This window comes from Mytilus californianus, unplaced genomic scaffold, assembly GCF_021869535.1.
Source record: "Mytilus californianus isolate M0D057914Y unplaced genomic scaffold, xbMytCali1.0.p SCAF_24, whole genome shotgun sequence".
Classification (NCBI taxonomy): Eukaryota; Metazoa; Mollusca; class Bivalvia; order Mytilida; family Mytilidae; genus Mytilus; species Mytilus californianus.
This window is the reverse complement of record NW_026262673.1, coordinates 4978657-4991957: the sequence shown is the minus strand read 5'-3', so window position 1 is coordinate 4991957 and position 13301 is coordinate 4978657.

Below are 13301 nucleotides of genomic sequence, written 5' to 3'. Positions count from 1 at the left end.
GTTCAGCATAAACAATACTTTAAAAAAGATATCTCCAGGCGAGGTACTCAAAACTTCTGGCAGAAGCAAGTCAGACGGACCGAACATGGGGTATTTCGTACGGGGAGGCTGACCCAAATTCACAGGATCCGAAGATGTGGCGAAAAGGAACCTTCTTGTGAAAGCGTTGATGGAGGTTAGAGATGACATAATGAAGAGAGATTGATTGAGTGAATTCGCGTAAGAAAGAGGGCTTACTAAAATGTAATTGTTTCGAAAAAGTTAAGATATATTTATGCATTACATGTTTTCATTGATATGGTCAAAATTATAAATTAACTATTTACAAAACTTTGAATTTTTTAAATACTAAGGCTTTTCTACCCCAGGAATAGATTACCTTAGCTGTATTTGAAGACGAAACGCAAATCTGGCGAAAATATAAAATTTCAATCCTGATATCTATGATGAGTTTATTTATTGCCCTGCAGATCCTCTAGGGAGTTTCCTCTTCTGGCTAGGATGAACAATTTTGTTCTGCTAAAAAAAAAAATGCAGGACAAAATTTTTCATCCTAGCCCCGGTATTTTTCATACTCATCATTGGTTTAAATACTTGACAAAAAATGTTTCTGGTTGATAATCCATTGCAATGTCCAATCACAGTGTTCATAAGTATTCACCTAAGTAGGGTACACAAAGGAGCAACCTAAAACGTGGGAAGCAAATACTACCGTGCCACCTTAACCATCACTAAATTCAAAGAATATGCTGTAAATTTCTTTTATTTACTATCTATAATCATTTTATAAACTGTCTGACAAATCTTGAGTTGTTCTTACATCCATTCCACGAATCGTCCTGAATATGCATGAAATATTTGCCACTGGACGTTAAGCAACCACCAATCAATCCATTACATGAAAACTGTGTGAAATCAAACGACTACCCATATGCTGCGGAAATCCAGTTTTCAACTCCGAAAAAGAAGAATGAAGACAAATTAGTATTTTATATTTTTTGACATTAAATACAATGTACACTGCATATTATTCTGTTTTATTTCAAGTAGAAATGAAATGCACTTGAAAAAAAGGCAAAATGGAGACTGACGGTCACATTTCTGGCCAGCTTGAGGCCTTTTAGTATCCTTATTTGTGATTATTTCAGGTGTTTGTTTGTCAAATTTCAAAGTATTTATTCCTATTTCATATTCAAAGTGACAAGTAAAGTACTAGTTTCTAGTGTAATCTTAAAACAGTTGATAACTAAATGCATGTATGTCAATAAGAGGTAAATTATTAATGAAATGGCATTTCAATGGATGTATGATGTCATGATGTTATGATATCTATTACTTTCTTGCACTTTACATCATTCAACACACTCTGACTACCAAGATACTGAGACAACTTTTATGCTATTATTGACAGATCCAATTCCACCTGTCCTGACCTTTTCATGATACAATTGATTGATTGATTGTTGGTTGCTTAACGTCCAGTGGCAAATATTTCATGCATATTCAGGACGAGAACAAGTTAACAATAAATACAAAAGGTAGGTTCTGTAATATAGGCCGTCAGGGATGAAGGTCGGGGAAATTTGGACTGCCACGGGAAATGAGGGTATATTGGATAAGGACAGAAATTTAGCCTTACAACAGGCCACCTACGGACCCTTCAAAGAGTTGTTGCAAGGGTTCTTAACGTGCAAAGAACGTGGCACTCTCTTAACACGAGGCATCGGATTTAACGTCCCCATTCTGACCGGACGTGACTGCGAACTTGTACATCCCGCACAGCCAAACGGACGCCCCACTTTAGCGAGGGTTTTACCGCCGGTCGGAGGAAGACCAATGGTGACCATATTTCTATTCCCCAGTCACCCTTGGGGGCTTTCATGATACAAAAACCCAATTAAATTTCTGTAATGGTAAATCTCACAGATAACTTTTTTATGAAAATTTGTGAAATATCATCAATAAAAGGCAGTACTAAAAGAAAAAAAGGACACTTTTCAACCTTAAAACAACCTGATTCAAACAGAAATGGAAGTTCCAAAGGCCTTAAAGTTAAGGATGTAAAGGACTTATTCGAGACTTAAAAAGACAACACAAAAAAAAAGCTGATGCGGCCAATAATAAACTGCCCAAAACTTTGAAACTACTGTGCGTCTAGGACCCAAGAAGGACTCTTCATTTCTGGACTGTAAAACAATGACGGCTGAAAATATTGTTAGGTAAACACTAATATTAATTTTTTTTTAACCATTTTCAAGAAATATTTAAGAAATAGGGGAATGAAATTGAAATCTTTTCAACGCCTGCATGCATTCAATCAGCACTTTCATGTACAAGAACTTAATTGGCACTTCACAGTCTGAAATACAGAACATGTACTTTTGTATATTTGATGAAGCTGTATATGCTAGATTTATCAAGTCAACATTAAAAAAACATGTCAACATCCTTCAAGCTGCATTGTTAGAGGCGCAAATATACAAGTGTAAGAAAAAAACGTGACCACCACCTTCACCAATAGTCAGATGTGATGACAGATTTATCATTACAACTTCATCACTCAAAAAGATCATTTAACATCCTTCAAGTTGCATTGTTAGAGACACAAATAAACAAGTTTAAGAAAGAACTTGATCACCATCTTCACCAATAGCCTGATGGATTTATCGATCTAACTTCATCATTTAAAAAAAATTATGTCAACATCCTTCAGGCTGCATTGTTAGAGACACAAATAAACAAGAGTAAGAAAGAACTTGATCAAAACCTTCACCAAAAGTCTGAGGTGATGATGATATGAATGCCACTCTGCCAATGCCACCACCACATCTCCTCTTCACTAAGGATGTTGTTGACCAAGCACCCATCTAAGTAGGAGAATTGCCAATCTGATGTTTGTTTTACCAGCATCACCAGTTGTAAGTGTGATTTAAGTGTTATATGTGATGAAAGTAACTTTCAATGTAAAAGTCAGACATTTGCAAATATATCATTATAAATTCACTTGAATTCTTTGAAAAGTTCTTCATGTAAAATGGCATTTAATTGCAAATTGTTAAGCTTTATGATGCACAAAACGAAAGAAATAAAACAAAAACAAAACCGTAGGAACATAGGACTGATTAAATTTGCCAGCCAGCCATTGAATACAGAAACTTGCTCAACTTGAACACATGCATGTGTCTATCACATATTACGGATGATCGACTTGTCGTATGCTTACAATTTAATAGCAACTAATTATTTTGTGAATGTGCTTTAAACTATGTAATATTTTTTTTTCAGAATAAGAGTGGTAAGTGCAGGAAAATAGGCAGGCCTGGAACCTTATGGATTCAGTGCTCTGCCTGCAAACTGTGGTTCCATCGTGCCTGCTCAGGGCTGACCTTGAAAAAGGCGGTGAATCCTTTGTATCCGCCACGGACGATTTTAGTTTTAACACGAAAGCAAACTACCAAAAATTGACCACAAATCGCATATATGTCGATAAACCATCGCGATTAATTTAAGCATGCCACTATTTTAAAGACAATTCTGGTAAATAATGAAGTATGTCATATATTTTTTGTCCATATATTCTGAAAATAATTTATATCTGTCTTGATGTTCCTTCACTAGTAAACGAGGCTAGGTTTAATTCCTAAAATCCTGAATTTTTATTTTTGTTTAAGCTCCGTCAGATATAGGATCTAGTGGAGGTGCCAACATGTACTGTGGATTCCAGAAAGGAGCAGGAAACATCCAAAGACAAGGACAAATAAGTTTCAAAAATTTCAAACATGTGACATATATCGTAGTGACATCAAGAAAAGTAGAAATGATGATTAGTTTCCTTTGAAAAATATGACAGAACATCTTGAGAGATGTGATATAATACAAGAACTAAGGGGCGAAACAAACACTTAACATTTTTAAAAGTACCTGTCTAATTAAATTATTTTGGTACATGATCTTGATTTTATATCCTTTCTTTTTTACAGAGCAAAATGAAATGAAAAAAGCTATGGAGATAAGCCAGAGAGAGACAGCGATAAAAAACGCTGAGAAGCTTCTAAAAGAAAGCATGGTGCATGATGTACAAAAATGTAGGTACTTCATTCTAATGAAAAAAGAGCATAGATTCATCCTCTAAAATTTTGCAAGTAATCACATCTGTCAAAGTTTTAGAAGCTATAACTGCTTTGAGTAATCTAACTATGATATATGTAATTAGTGTTGCAGTACAGGAATCATCTGACATGGTAACTAATTAGAGTAATAATACATCATGTAGCATGCAGATGTCCTCCAGCCATCAAGTTGTTCCTCCAGCATGCAGCATTGTGGGAAGCATGGCCATGAAGTCAGTTGTCCAATCATTTTGAAGATAATCAAATGTAAATTTATGACGTATCAAGTTATGTGGGATAGACAATAGTAAAATCGAAATATAACGGAATTTCGCGACCGGTTGACAATTATCAAATCTACGAGTTAAGTACCCTTTCGCTTAATCGACTTATGTCTTTTGAACAGCGGTATAATACTATAAATATATATATATTCATCATTTAAATTTAAAGATGGCTCAAATTGAGATTTAAAAATCTATATGTACGCAATTTATTTTTTTTCTTATTACCAACTGTCACACCATAAAATATTTGAATTTTCTAATGTGGTTATATAGTAACCTCAACTGTGAAAAATAAATGTTTTAATATTTATATTTTGATAATCTGAAAGTATCTTGATCAAGATATACAAATCTTAAAATTGAGTGGATGTTTCCTAACCATGATAATTCATGTAACTCAAGGGACTCCTAAATTAGAAAATATTCTAGCACCATGTTTTCTTAGTCTCCAGTATTTTAACACTCTAGTAAAAAAGTGGACAAAATCTTTTTGTAGTTGATAGTACATATAGTTTGTATTATACGCTTTCTCGATTTAATACAAATTAAGCAAACTTAAATTCAGTTATTGTTAATATGCATTTTGTAAGTTTATTTTTTGTAATTCTAGACAGATTAATTAATACTGCTATGTTTGTGCTTAGCCCATATGTATGTAGTTTGCAAATAAAATTATTTATAGCAGGTGCAATTAAAAGTAGAACACTAAGATGAAGGAAACTATTTTAATAGTTAGGTGGCATGTTAGTATTTACATATTACACGGGAACTGTGTTACTCTTTTTGTGTTTCTTACTAGGGTCAATATAACACTGAAAATACAGCATCATCTGAACATATTGTCCAAGCTGAGGGATGAATCGGTTTAAAGCCGTGGAACATATATTTTAACACTTCAGATGAATTAATCTCATTCTATGCATACTAATATGTCATATATTTATACACAATGCTTATAGCCACACTCAGATCAAGTACGACTTTTAGATGCGACACTATTACCGTTCTTCAGTTATGTCTTTTTTTAACGTTATATGTAAGAGGGAGCATCATCTGTGTTTCATGCACACATTTCCAATTTATTTGATCATAGAATAATCTTCTCATACATTTTTTTTTTTATTTTCAGAAAAAGAACAGATTGACAATGATATACCTATTGTTCAACACTTCAGGCGAATTTCTACCATACAAATCACAAGTCATGGAAAAACCACCAACACTTACCACTGACAACCCTGCTAATTAGTCATAAAAAACAAGACAATATGTTGTATATCACTGCTGAAACACAGCACCACCTTACGTCAGATTTAGTAGGCTTTGTGATCCAATACTGCTGTCATTTGTACAATTTATACAATCCATCCTGACATAAAAAAAAATACTGATTTAATATGCGGCTATGTAAATTTGCATAATAAAGCGCAAATTTGGTCAATTGTGAATTAATACTCTTGAAATGCGAAGATATGTGAAGACTTCTCCACAAAACGGCAAGAAAGAAATGATTTTTCCTTTCATTAAGACTCCATGTTATATCTTTTATTCAAACAACTGCTAAAGATGGCATGTCCAATAAGTAACCTCTCAATTCAGCAATACATGCTCCATCTTTTAAATGCATTTATTTATTACCCGCAACTAATTCAAAATACATGGTCCTTGCATATCAGATTCATATTAACTACTTGACATTCTGTCTGTCTTAAGTATGATAAACCTGAACCTTACCAAAATGCTTTTATAAAAAAAAAAAACACATCCTGCGTTAATCATTTGTTCCAATGTAAACAAATAATAGAGAATACCATTTTCTAAAGAAGAAAAACAAACTCGTAATTTTCTTACCCAGGTATTATGTTATGCCTTAATGAAAATCCTTAAAGAAATTGAAAATGAACTGTTAAAAAGATTTATTATGTTTCTTCTTTCTGAAGGCTTAAAAAGAATCAGACATTGAAATCATCCCTTCGTTAATTTTACGGACGCCATCACGAGTTGGTTGACCGTACTGAAATATCCGTTTCACAGATGATAGCGGATATGTTCCTAATGTCGTTACTACAATCCCGTCCCCTTTTCACGAATGTGACCTACCGAATTAGACTGGTAACGTCACCGGGTTTATACTAGCATAAGCAACATCACGGGTTCCGCATGTGGGTCACGATCAACACAGTTTTAATATTTTCTTCAAATTATTAGTTAGACGGTTTAGAAAGATTCAATTTCAGTTTCAGATTTATTTAAAAATTCTTGTATAATGGATTTCAGCAATCAAATTATCATTGATTACGTCTGCAAAGTATAAACATACACAATGTCGAATAAAAGTTTTTGTGTTCGATTGTCCCTGGATGTCATACGTCACTGTGTACTTGTACACCGCCCCACTGTAGCAAGGGTTTTAACTGCCAATCGGAAGAAATGCAACGTTACCATATTTTTATTCCCCCTTGGACACATCAATTAAGAATAAGAAATCTCACGAATATGAAATGTTTGACATGACTGTAGGGTTTTAGGGATCGATTGATTGATGCTTGCTTAACGTTCAAATATCTCCGCATTAGAATAAATTAACAATAAGTACAATAAGTATGTTTTTCAGGGATTGATGCTTAAATTAATTGTTTTAAGAAACCTAATAAAGAAATAACAAGTAAATGTAGTTTACATGTGCAAAGGTATACACATTTGTATTATCATTATTTTGCTTTGTTTTTGTAAATACATTTTACTCTCCATTTTCAACAATCGGCTATTACCATATTATCATGATAACATAAAAGTGCTTATGCATATATCAAGTTGTCTTTACTTTTATACAGAACATCTGCTGAAATAGCAGTTTTGCAGTGGATTAAATAATGTTTGTGGTTTCTGGGATTTCATAAAGAAGAATCAAAAGACATGGATATGGAAAGATGTGTTTTCTGCCATACTCAAAGATATAAACAAAAGAACTTATCAAACAGAAAATGCATAAGAACATAATTGTGATGAAATCTGTTGCAAGACTTGTAAAGATTTCTTTGAGATTGTGCATCTCTGTTTCATGTTGCTGTTGGAAGGTGGCAAATTTATAGAAAACAATCTAAATGATGATGTAGACAATCCAGTCACCTCAAATAAAATGACATAAAACATTCAAGTTTATATTTCTTTGATTTTGAATGCACTCAAGAGGATTTAGTGGAATGTGTAGATGGGTATAAACCAGAAGGAGACACCTCGAGATGCAAGAATTAACTAAACTGCTGTATACTAAACTGTTGAAGACTGCTCAATGATCGGGTTGTTGTCTCGTTGATACATTCCCCGTTTCCATTCTATTTTATTATAAAAAATTAAAAAAATATACTAAGAAATAATTTATGCATATTTGTATACACAAAATCATTACAATTTGTAGCAAGTGACACAAATATTTTTTTGTAAATAGGATTGTCAGGAGAGCAAAACCCAGATATTTAAATTAATATTATAATGCTAAAGTTGAAAACTCAACTGTTCTGAGAATCTAATAAACACACTTTTAACATGAAAAGCCATATTGACTAGGTAAACGGACAGAAAGTCACAGGACATAAATTCACAAATTGCTTTATAATCAGATGAAACCAAGACCTCTGATGCTTGTTATACTAATTATAGAGACTAGTACTGTTAATACTTAGATAACCTTTTTTTGTACTTATGTAAACTAAAATAAATGTGGTTAAATAAGTAATTTTGAATGCGGTTTGAGTGATGGTCACAACCTAATTGGGGGCCAGATAAAATGTGAGCGTTCAAAAAATCGCAACACCTATGCTGATTAAGTTGGTGTCCGAGGATAAGAGAGGGGCGAAAGATACCAGAGGGACAGAGTACTCGCTACCAGCGTAAGAAAGCCATCCTCTTCAAGATGGATAGCAGTACATTACCGGATTTGTACACAATAAATGTAAAAGAGCAAACATTAACCAAAATATAGTTATTAATATGGAAATAACCTCGGATCTAACGTAGACCGTGACGTTGAAATGAGCCACAATATTTCAACAGGAAGGAGAAATTGTCACGATAATGCAGAAATCGACGAACTAGAAATGTCACAATTCATTGTATCACAACCTAAACAACGAGATCTTACTAATGCCGACAGCACAAGTGATTCGTCAGATGTGTTTCGGCTATCAAGCGATGGTTATATAAATCCATATCAGTCATTGATGCCTACATTACAGCAGTCGGGAAACATTCAGGATTCTGATGAGAACAGGGCGTATACACATATGTATCAATATCTTCAATCAAACATACAGGACGAATTAACGACTATATTCAAGAAGTCTGTATCAATCTCTTCAATTAAATAGACAGGACGATTTAAGACTTTATTCAAGAAATATGTATCAATATCTTTAATCAAATAGACAGGACGATATTCAAAACGTACCAGTGTACAGTGGTCCGATACAACTGATGGGCAACTATAAGTCCCGCAAGGTATCTTCCTCTCTGTAGTCTGTGCTTCGGTACTTGTATCGATGGTCTGATACAACTGATGGGCGACTATAAGTCTCGCTGAGTATCTTCCGCTCTGTAGTCAGTGCTTCGGTACTTGTATCGATGGGCTGATACTTACCCTGCGTGACTATAAGTCCCGCAGGGTAACTTCCTCTCTGTAGTCTGTGCTACGGTACTTGTATCAATGGGCCGATACAACTGATGGGTCACTATTCATCCCGCAGAGTATTCTCCCTCTGTAGTCAGTGCTTCGGTACTTTCATGCTTTATTATTTACCATTTCTTAAATTTTTATTTGATAACTTTAGGAATCATTATGACACTAAAATTATGAGGGACAAAACATATTATTGTTATCATTTTCAATTTTTTAGTATTCCAGTTTCTTCTTTATATTTGTTCCAATGGCTTCAACGTTAAAAATATTAGAGAATACTTTTCCCTTGAGATGAAAAACAACCTCGTGATTTCCTTTCCCAGGTATTATGTTATGCCTTATTAAAAATCTTCCTCAAAGAAATTGAAAATAAGCAGCTAAAAATGTTTATTCGGTTCCTACTTTTTGAAGGCTGATATTTTGATTTCAGAAGGGTTAGAACCTTTAATGTCGTACTGCACGTACAACAGTTATTTCATTTCAGTGTCACTTTTTTTTTTTTAAACTTCTTATATAACGGGTTTCTGCGAGCAAATTATCATCGATTACTTCTACAAAGTATAAACGTTCATAATGTCGAATAAAAGTTATTGTGTGTGCAATTGTCCCTGGTTGTCATACGTCACTGTGTACTTGTACACCGCGCACATGCATACGAACGTTCCACTTTGGCAAGGGTTCAACTGCCGATCGGAAGAAATACAACATTGCCATATTTTTAATCCCCCTGAGGCAAATCAATCTTCCCACGAATATGATTTGTTTGAAACATGAATAATTACATTAGATGATGTTTCTTTATAATAAGTTATTCTGATTGGCTAACAGCAATCTCGCGTCATTCTGCAATCAACCTTCAATTCACGAGCTTCTCCGATAGAGTGCACAGGTAAATAAATGAAAAACTTGATAGTAATCATGTTTTCGTGATCATAGCGAAAAATGTAATTATAAGTATTGAATGCTTCTTCAAGTAATTTCATAGGGTTGTAAAAGCGTTGACCATGCGCACACTTTAGAATGAAGCGCTTACATACAAAATGTACTTCGGTCAACGCTTATACACCCCAATGAATTTACAAAAAAAAACCATTCAAATCTTAAGAGAAGAATTTAATAATATGATTGATTGATAGCTGCTAAACGTTCAATGGCAAATATTTCATGCACGAGACCAAATTAACAATAAATACAAAAAGTATGTTCTGTAATGAAAGCTATCAGGGACCAAGGTCGGGGACATTACGACTACCACTGGAAAATGTGAGTAAATAGGATACGGACATACATTTTGCCAACTACGGACCCCTTCAACAGCTGTTGCAAAGGATCTACCGTCCCATTACTTGGATAATACAAACGACAAAATTATTTTCGAGTGAGGTTGGCCAGCCTATTTTCTGTTTAACCCGCATCAAAACCTAAATTATGACATTTAAAAAAAATTCCACCATTGACATACAGGACCATGTAGATGTGTGAAGAATTTAATTAATACTAAACAATTAGATGTGAATACTTACACAAAACCCTTATCAAAGTGTTATGAATTATAAATATTTGATTAACGATGCTTCATTACGAGTAAGGACCGAGGAGTTATCCTTAATATTGGAGAGAAGCAAACACATTTTCCCGTTACAGTATTCAATCTAAATAATTATGGTCTTCTGTACTTATTGAATTATGTTTGGATGATGATTGGAGTTTTTAACGACCATGACTGGATAGAGAGCCGGATACAGGTTATATTGATGTAATCATAAAGTAATTTTGTCGTTAGTAGTTTACAGGACAGAATCTTCAAATAATTTTGTAGGTCATGCTATTCTAAGCATGGGTTTGTTTTCAAGTTTATCTGTGGCATTCTTAAATTGAGTTACCTGTATTTGAATAATGAGCGACACGCTGACAAAACTAACGCCTCTTTACCCGATATATGCGATGTCGGTTTACTGATAGATGGTAAACGACTTACTACTTTCGATGACAGAAACCAATCCAACGCTGTACAGTCTACATTGTTGTATATGTAAATACCCGTGTCAACATACACTCCAAAACCCAATATGGACATGCAGTCCAGGCAATAACTGAAAACTATTACACAAATCTGCAATATTACTGTTTTCTGTAATATAACATTTGTTTTTTTAGGAAGTAGGGGTTATCTCCCATTTGTTACTACAAATTAATTACTCATTACAGAAAACCAATTGTTCCTTGTTTTTTGTTCCTTCAAAAACTTATAGTATTTTAAAGTAAAACAGCAACAACAAATTTATCAAATTGAATTTATTATGTTCATTGTTTACTCGACATTGAAAGCTAACAAATGATATAAATATAGTTTAATCTTCACCTTGTCTAGTAGTAATTAAAGGTAAAACAATTCTTGTACATGTACTTGCATCTCGTAATGTACATTTTTAATTTATATAATAGTTGTCTATTTTATGAACTGAACTGGAAAAGCATTGCGGTAGTGCTGTTAGTTTAATATAAAGGACCATTACAGTAATAGATTGAAGCTATTACTAAGATAATAAACATGGTGCTTATTGTAAAAATTCCATTTTCATTCCAATAAAAGTTTTAAGGTTGGTCATTTCTATGTTCAATGTACAAATGTTGTATACAAAATTAAACGCCATGACTTTTGAACCTTCAGAGAATAAGAATTTTTATTAGTTTTAAAATCCAGACAATAGGATTGTTTCTAAATAAACAAAAAACAAACAAACAAATAAATAACAAAACGATAGATAGAAAACAATACAATAATGTAGCATTGAAAAAAATAACGATTATACAACATACCTCCTCTATTAAATTATCATTTCAAATATCTTGAAATATTACATTATAATGTTAGTCGCCAATCACACACAGTTCATATATTGACAATATAGTTGTTTCTCTCATTATACATTTCACTTATGCTGTTAAGAATGATAATTAATTATTAAATATATCACATTCTTCACAAGAAGACTAGGTTTATTAAGTTCTGTACATGTTATGATATAATGAAATTCATCTTCCACCTCTTTATGGCATAAAGGACATATACATACTATTTTCTAATGCTGTTTTATTGTGGCCTATGGCAAATATTGGCAACATTGATGATTTATACAAAGGAAAAGATTACATGTGATTTCATTCTCGATTTAATTTGATATAATGAATAGCAAAAAGCTTTGATTGAATTTTATGTGTTTCAAAAAATTAAATGACATTGATCAGATGAGGAACAGCCAGAAATATTTTGACCCCTTGGGTAATTCTTTGAATCTAGCAAAAAAAACCTGTTTAAATACTTTAACAAATGATTTTTTTTCTTTTTGTTTTATAAATGACAATTCACTTTGAAATGATTTTAATCTTTGATAGAATTTGATGCATGTTATAAACAGTAATGACATAGTCTATTGATAATCAATTTTAACAATTTGTAGTTCTGATTGACTTTTGTATAAATCATTAATTTTGCCAATATTGACCACTGTCCATAAACGACCATTTGCCAAGCTATTAACATTGACTCTGCAGAGCATGGCATTTATATGTGCTAATGCAGAGTCTTCTTTGCCGGGCCATTTAAAATTTTCACCACTAGGGTGCATGTATTTAATGGAGGCCCAGTCCTTGTTGTCTCCTTTGATGGCAGTCACCACACCTGGATACCATCGATCCTCAAATGCAACTGCATAATAGGATTTTATCTCCCATATTGTTTCTGTATCTGGAAGAATAAATTTTATAACAAGTTCATATATATTCATCTTTATTCATTTTCAATTTAATGTCTTTTAGTTATATAATGATTAAGTGTTTATATCAAAAGGTCAGGGTTTGCAACTTGCATGATTATATCATAAGCATCTGAAATAGGTAAAATATAAGGAAGGGGTTTGTATTGGTTTTAAAAACCACAGCTGTAAATGTATCATCAATCTTATTATCTATTTAAGTGGTGTCCATCAGCTGTTGATGCTACTATAATCCCATTATATTGACATATGCATCTAATCAACACAAAACAAAATTGTAAACAGGAAATAAGGTTACAATTTTTAAAAAGGAATTTCCAAAATGTCAGCTAATTTTTTGAGGGAATGGCAATTTATCTTTTACCAGTTTAAAAAAAATATTGAATATATTATTTGGAGAAGAAAAATTTATGAAATCAGATTTAACTATTTAGTCTTAATGATCAGTCAAATG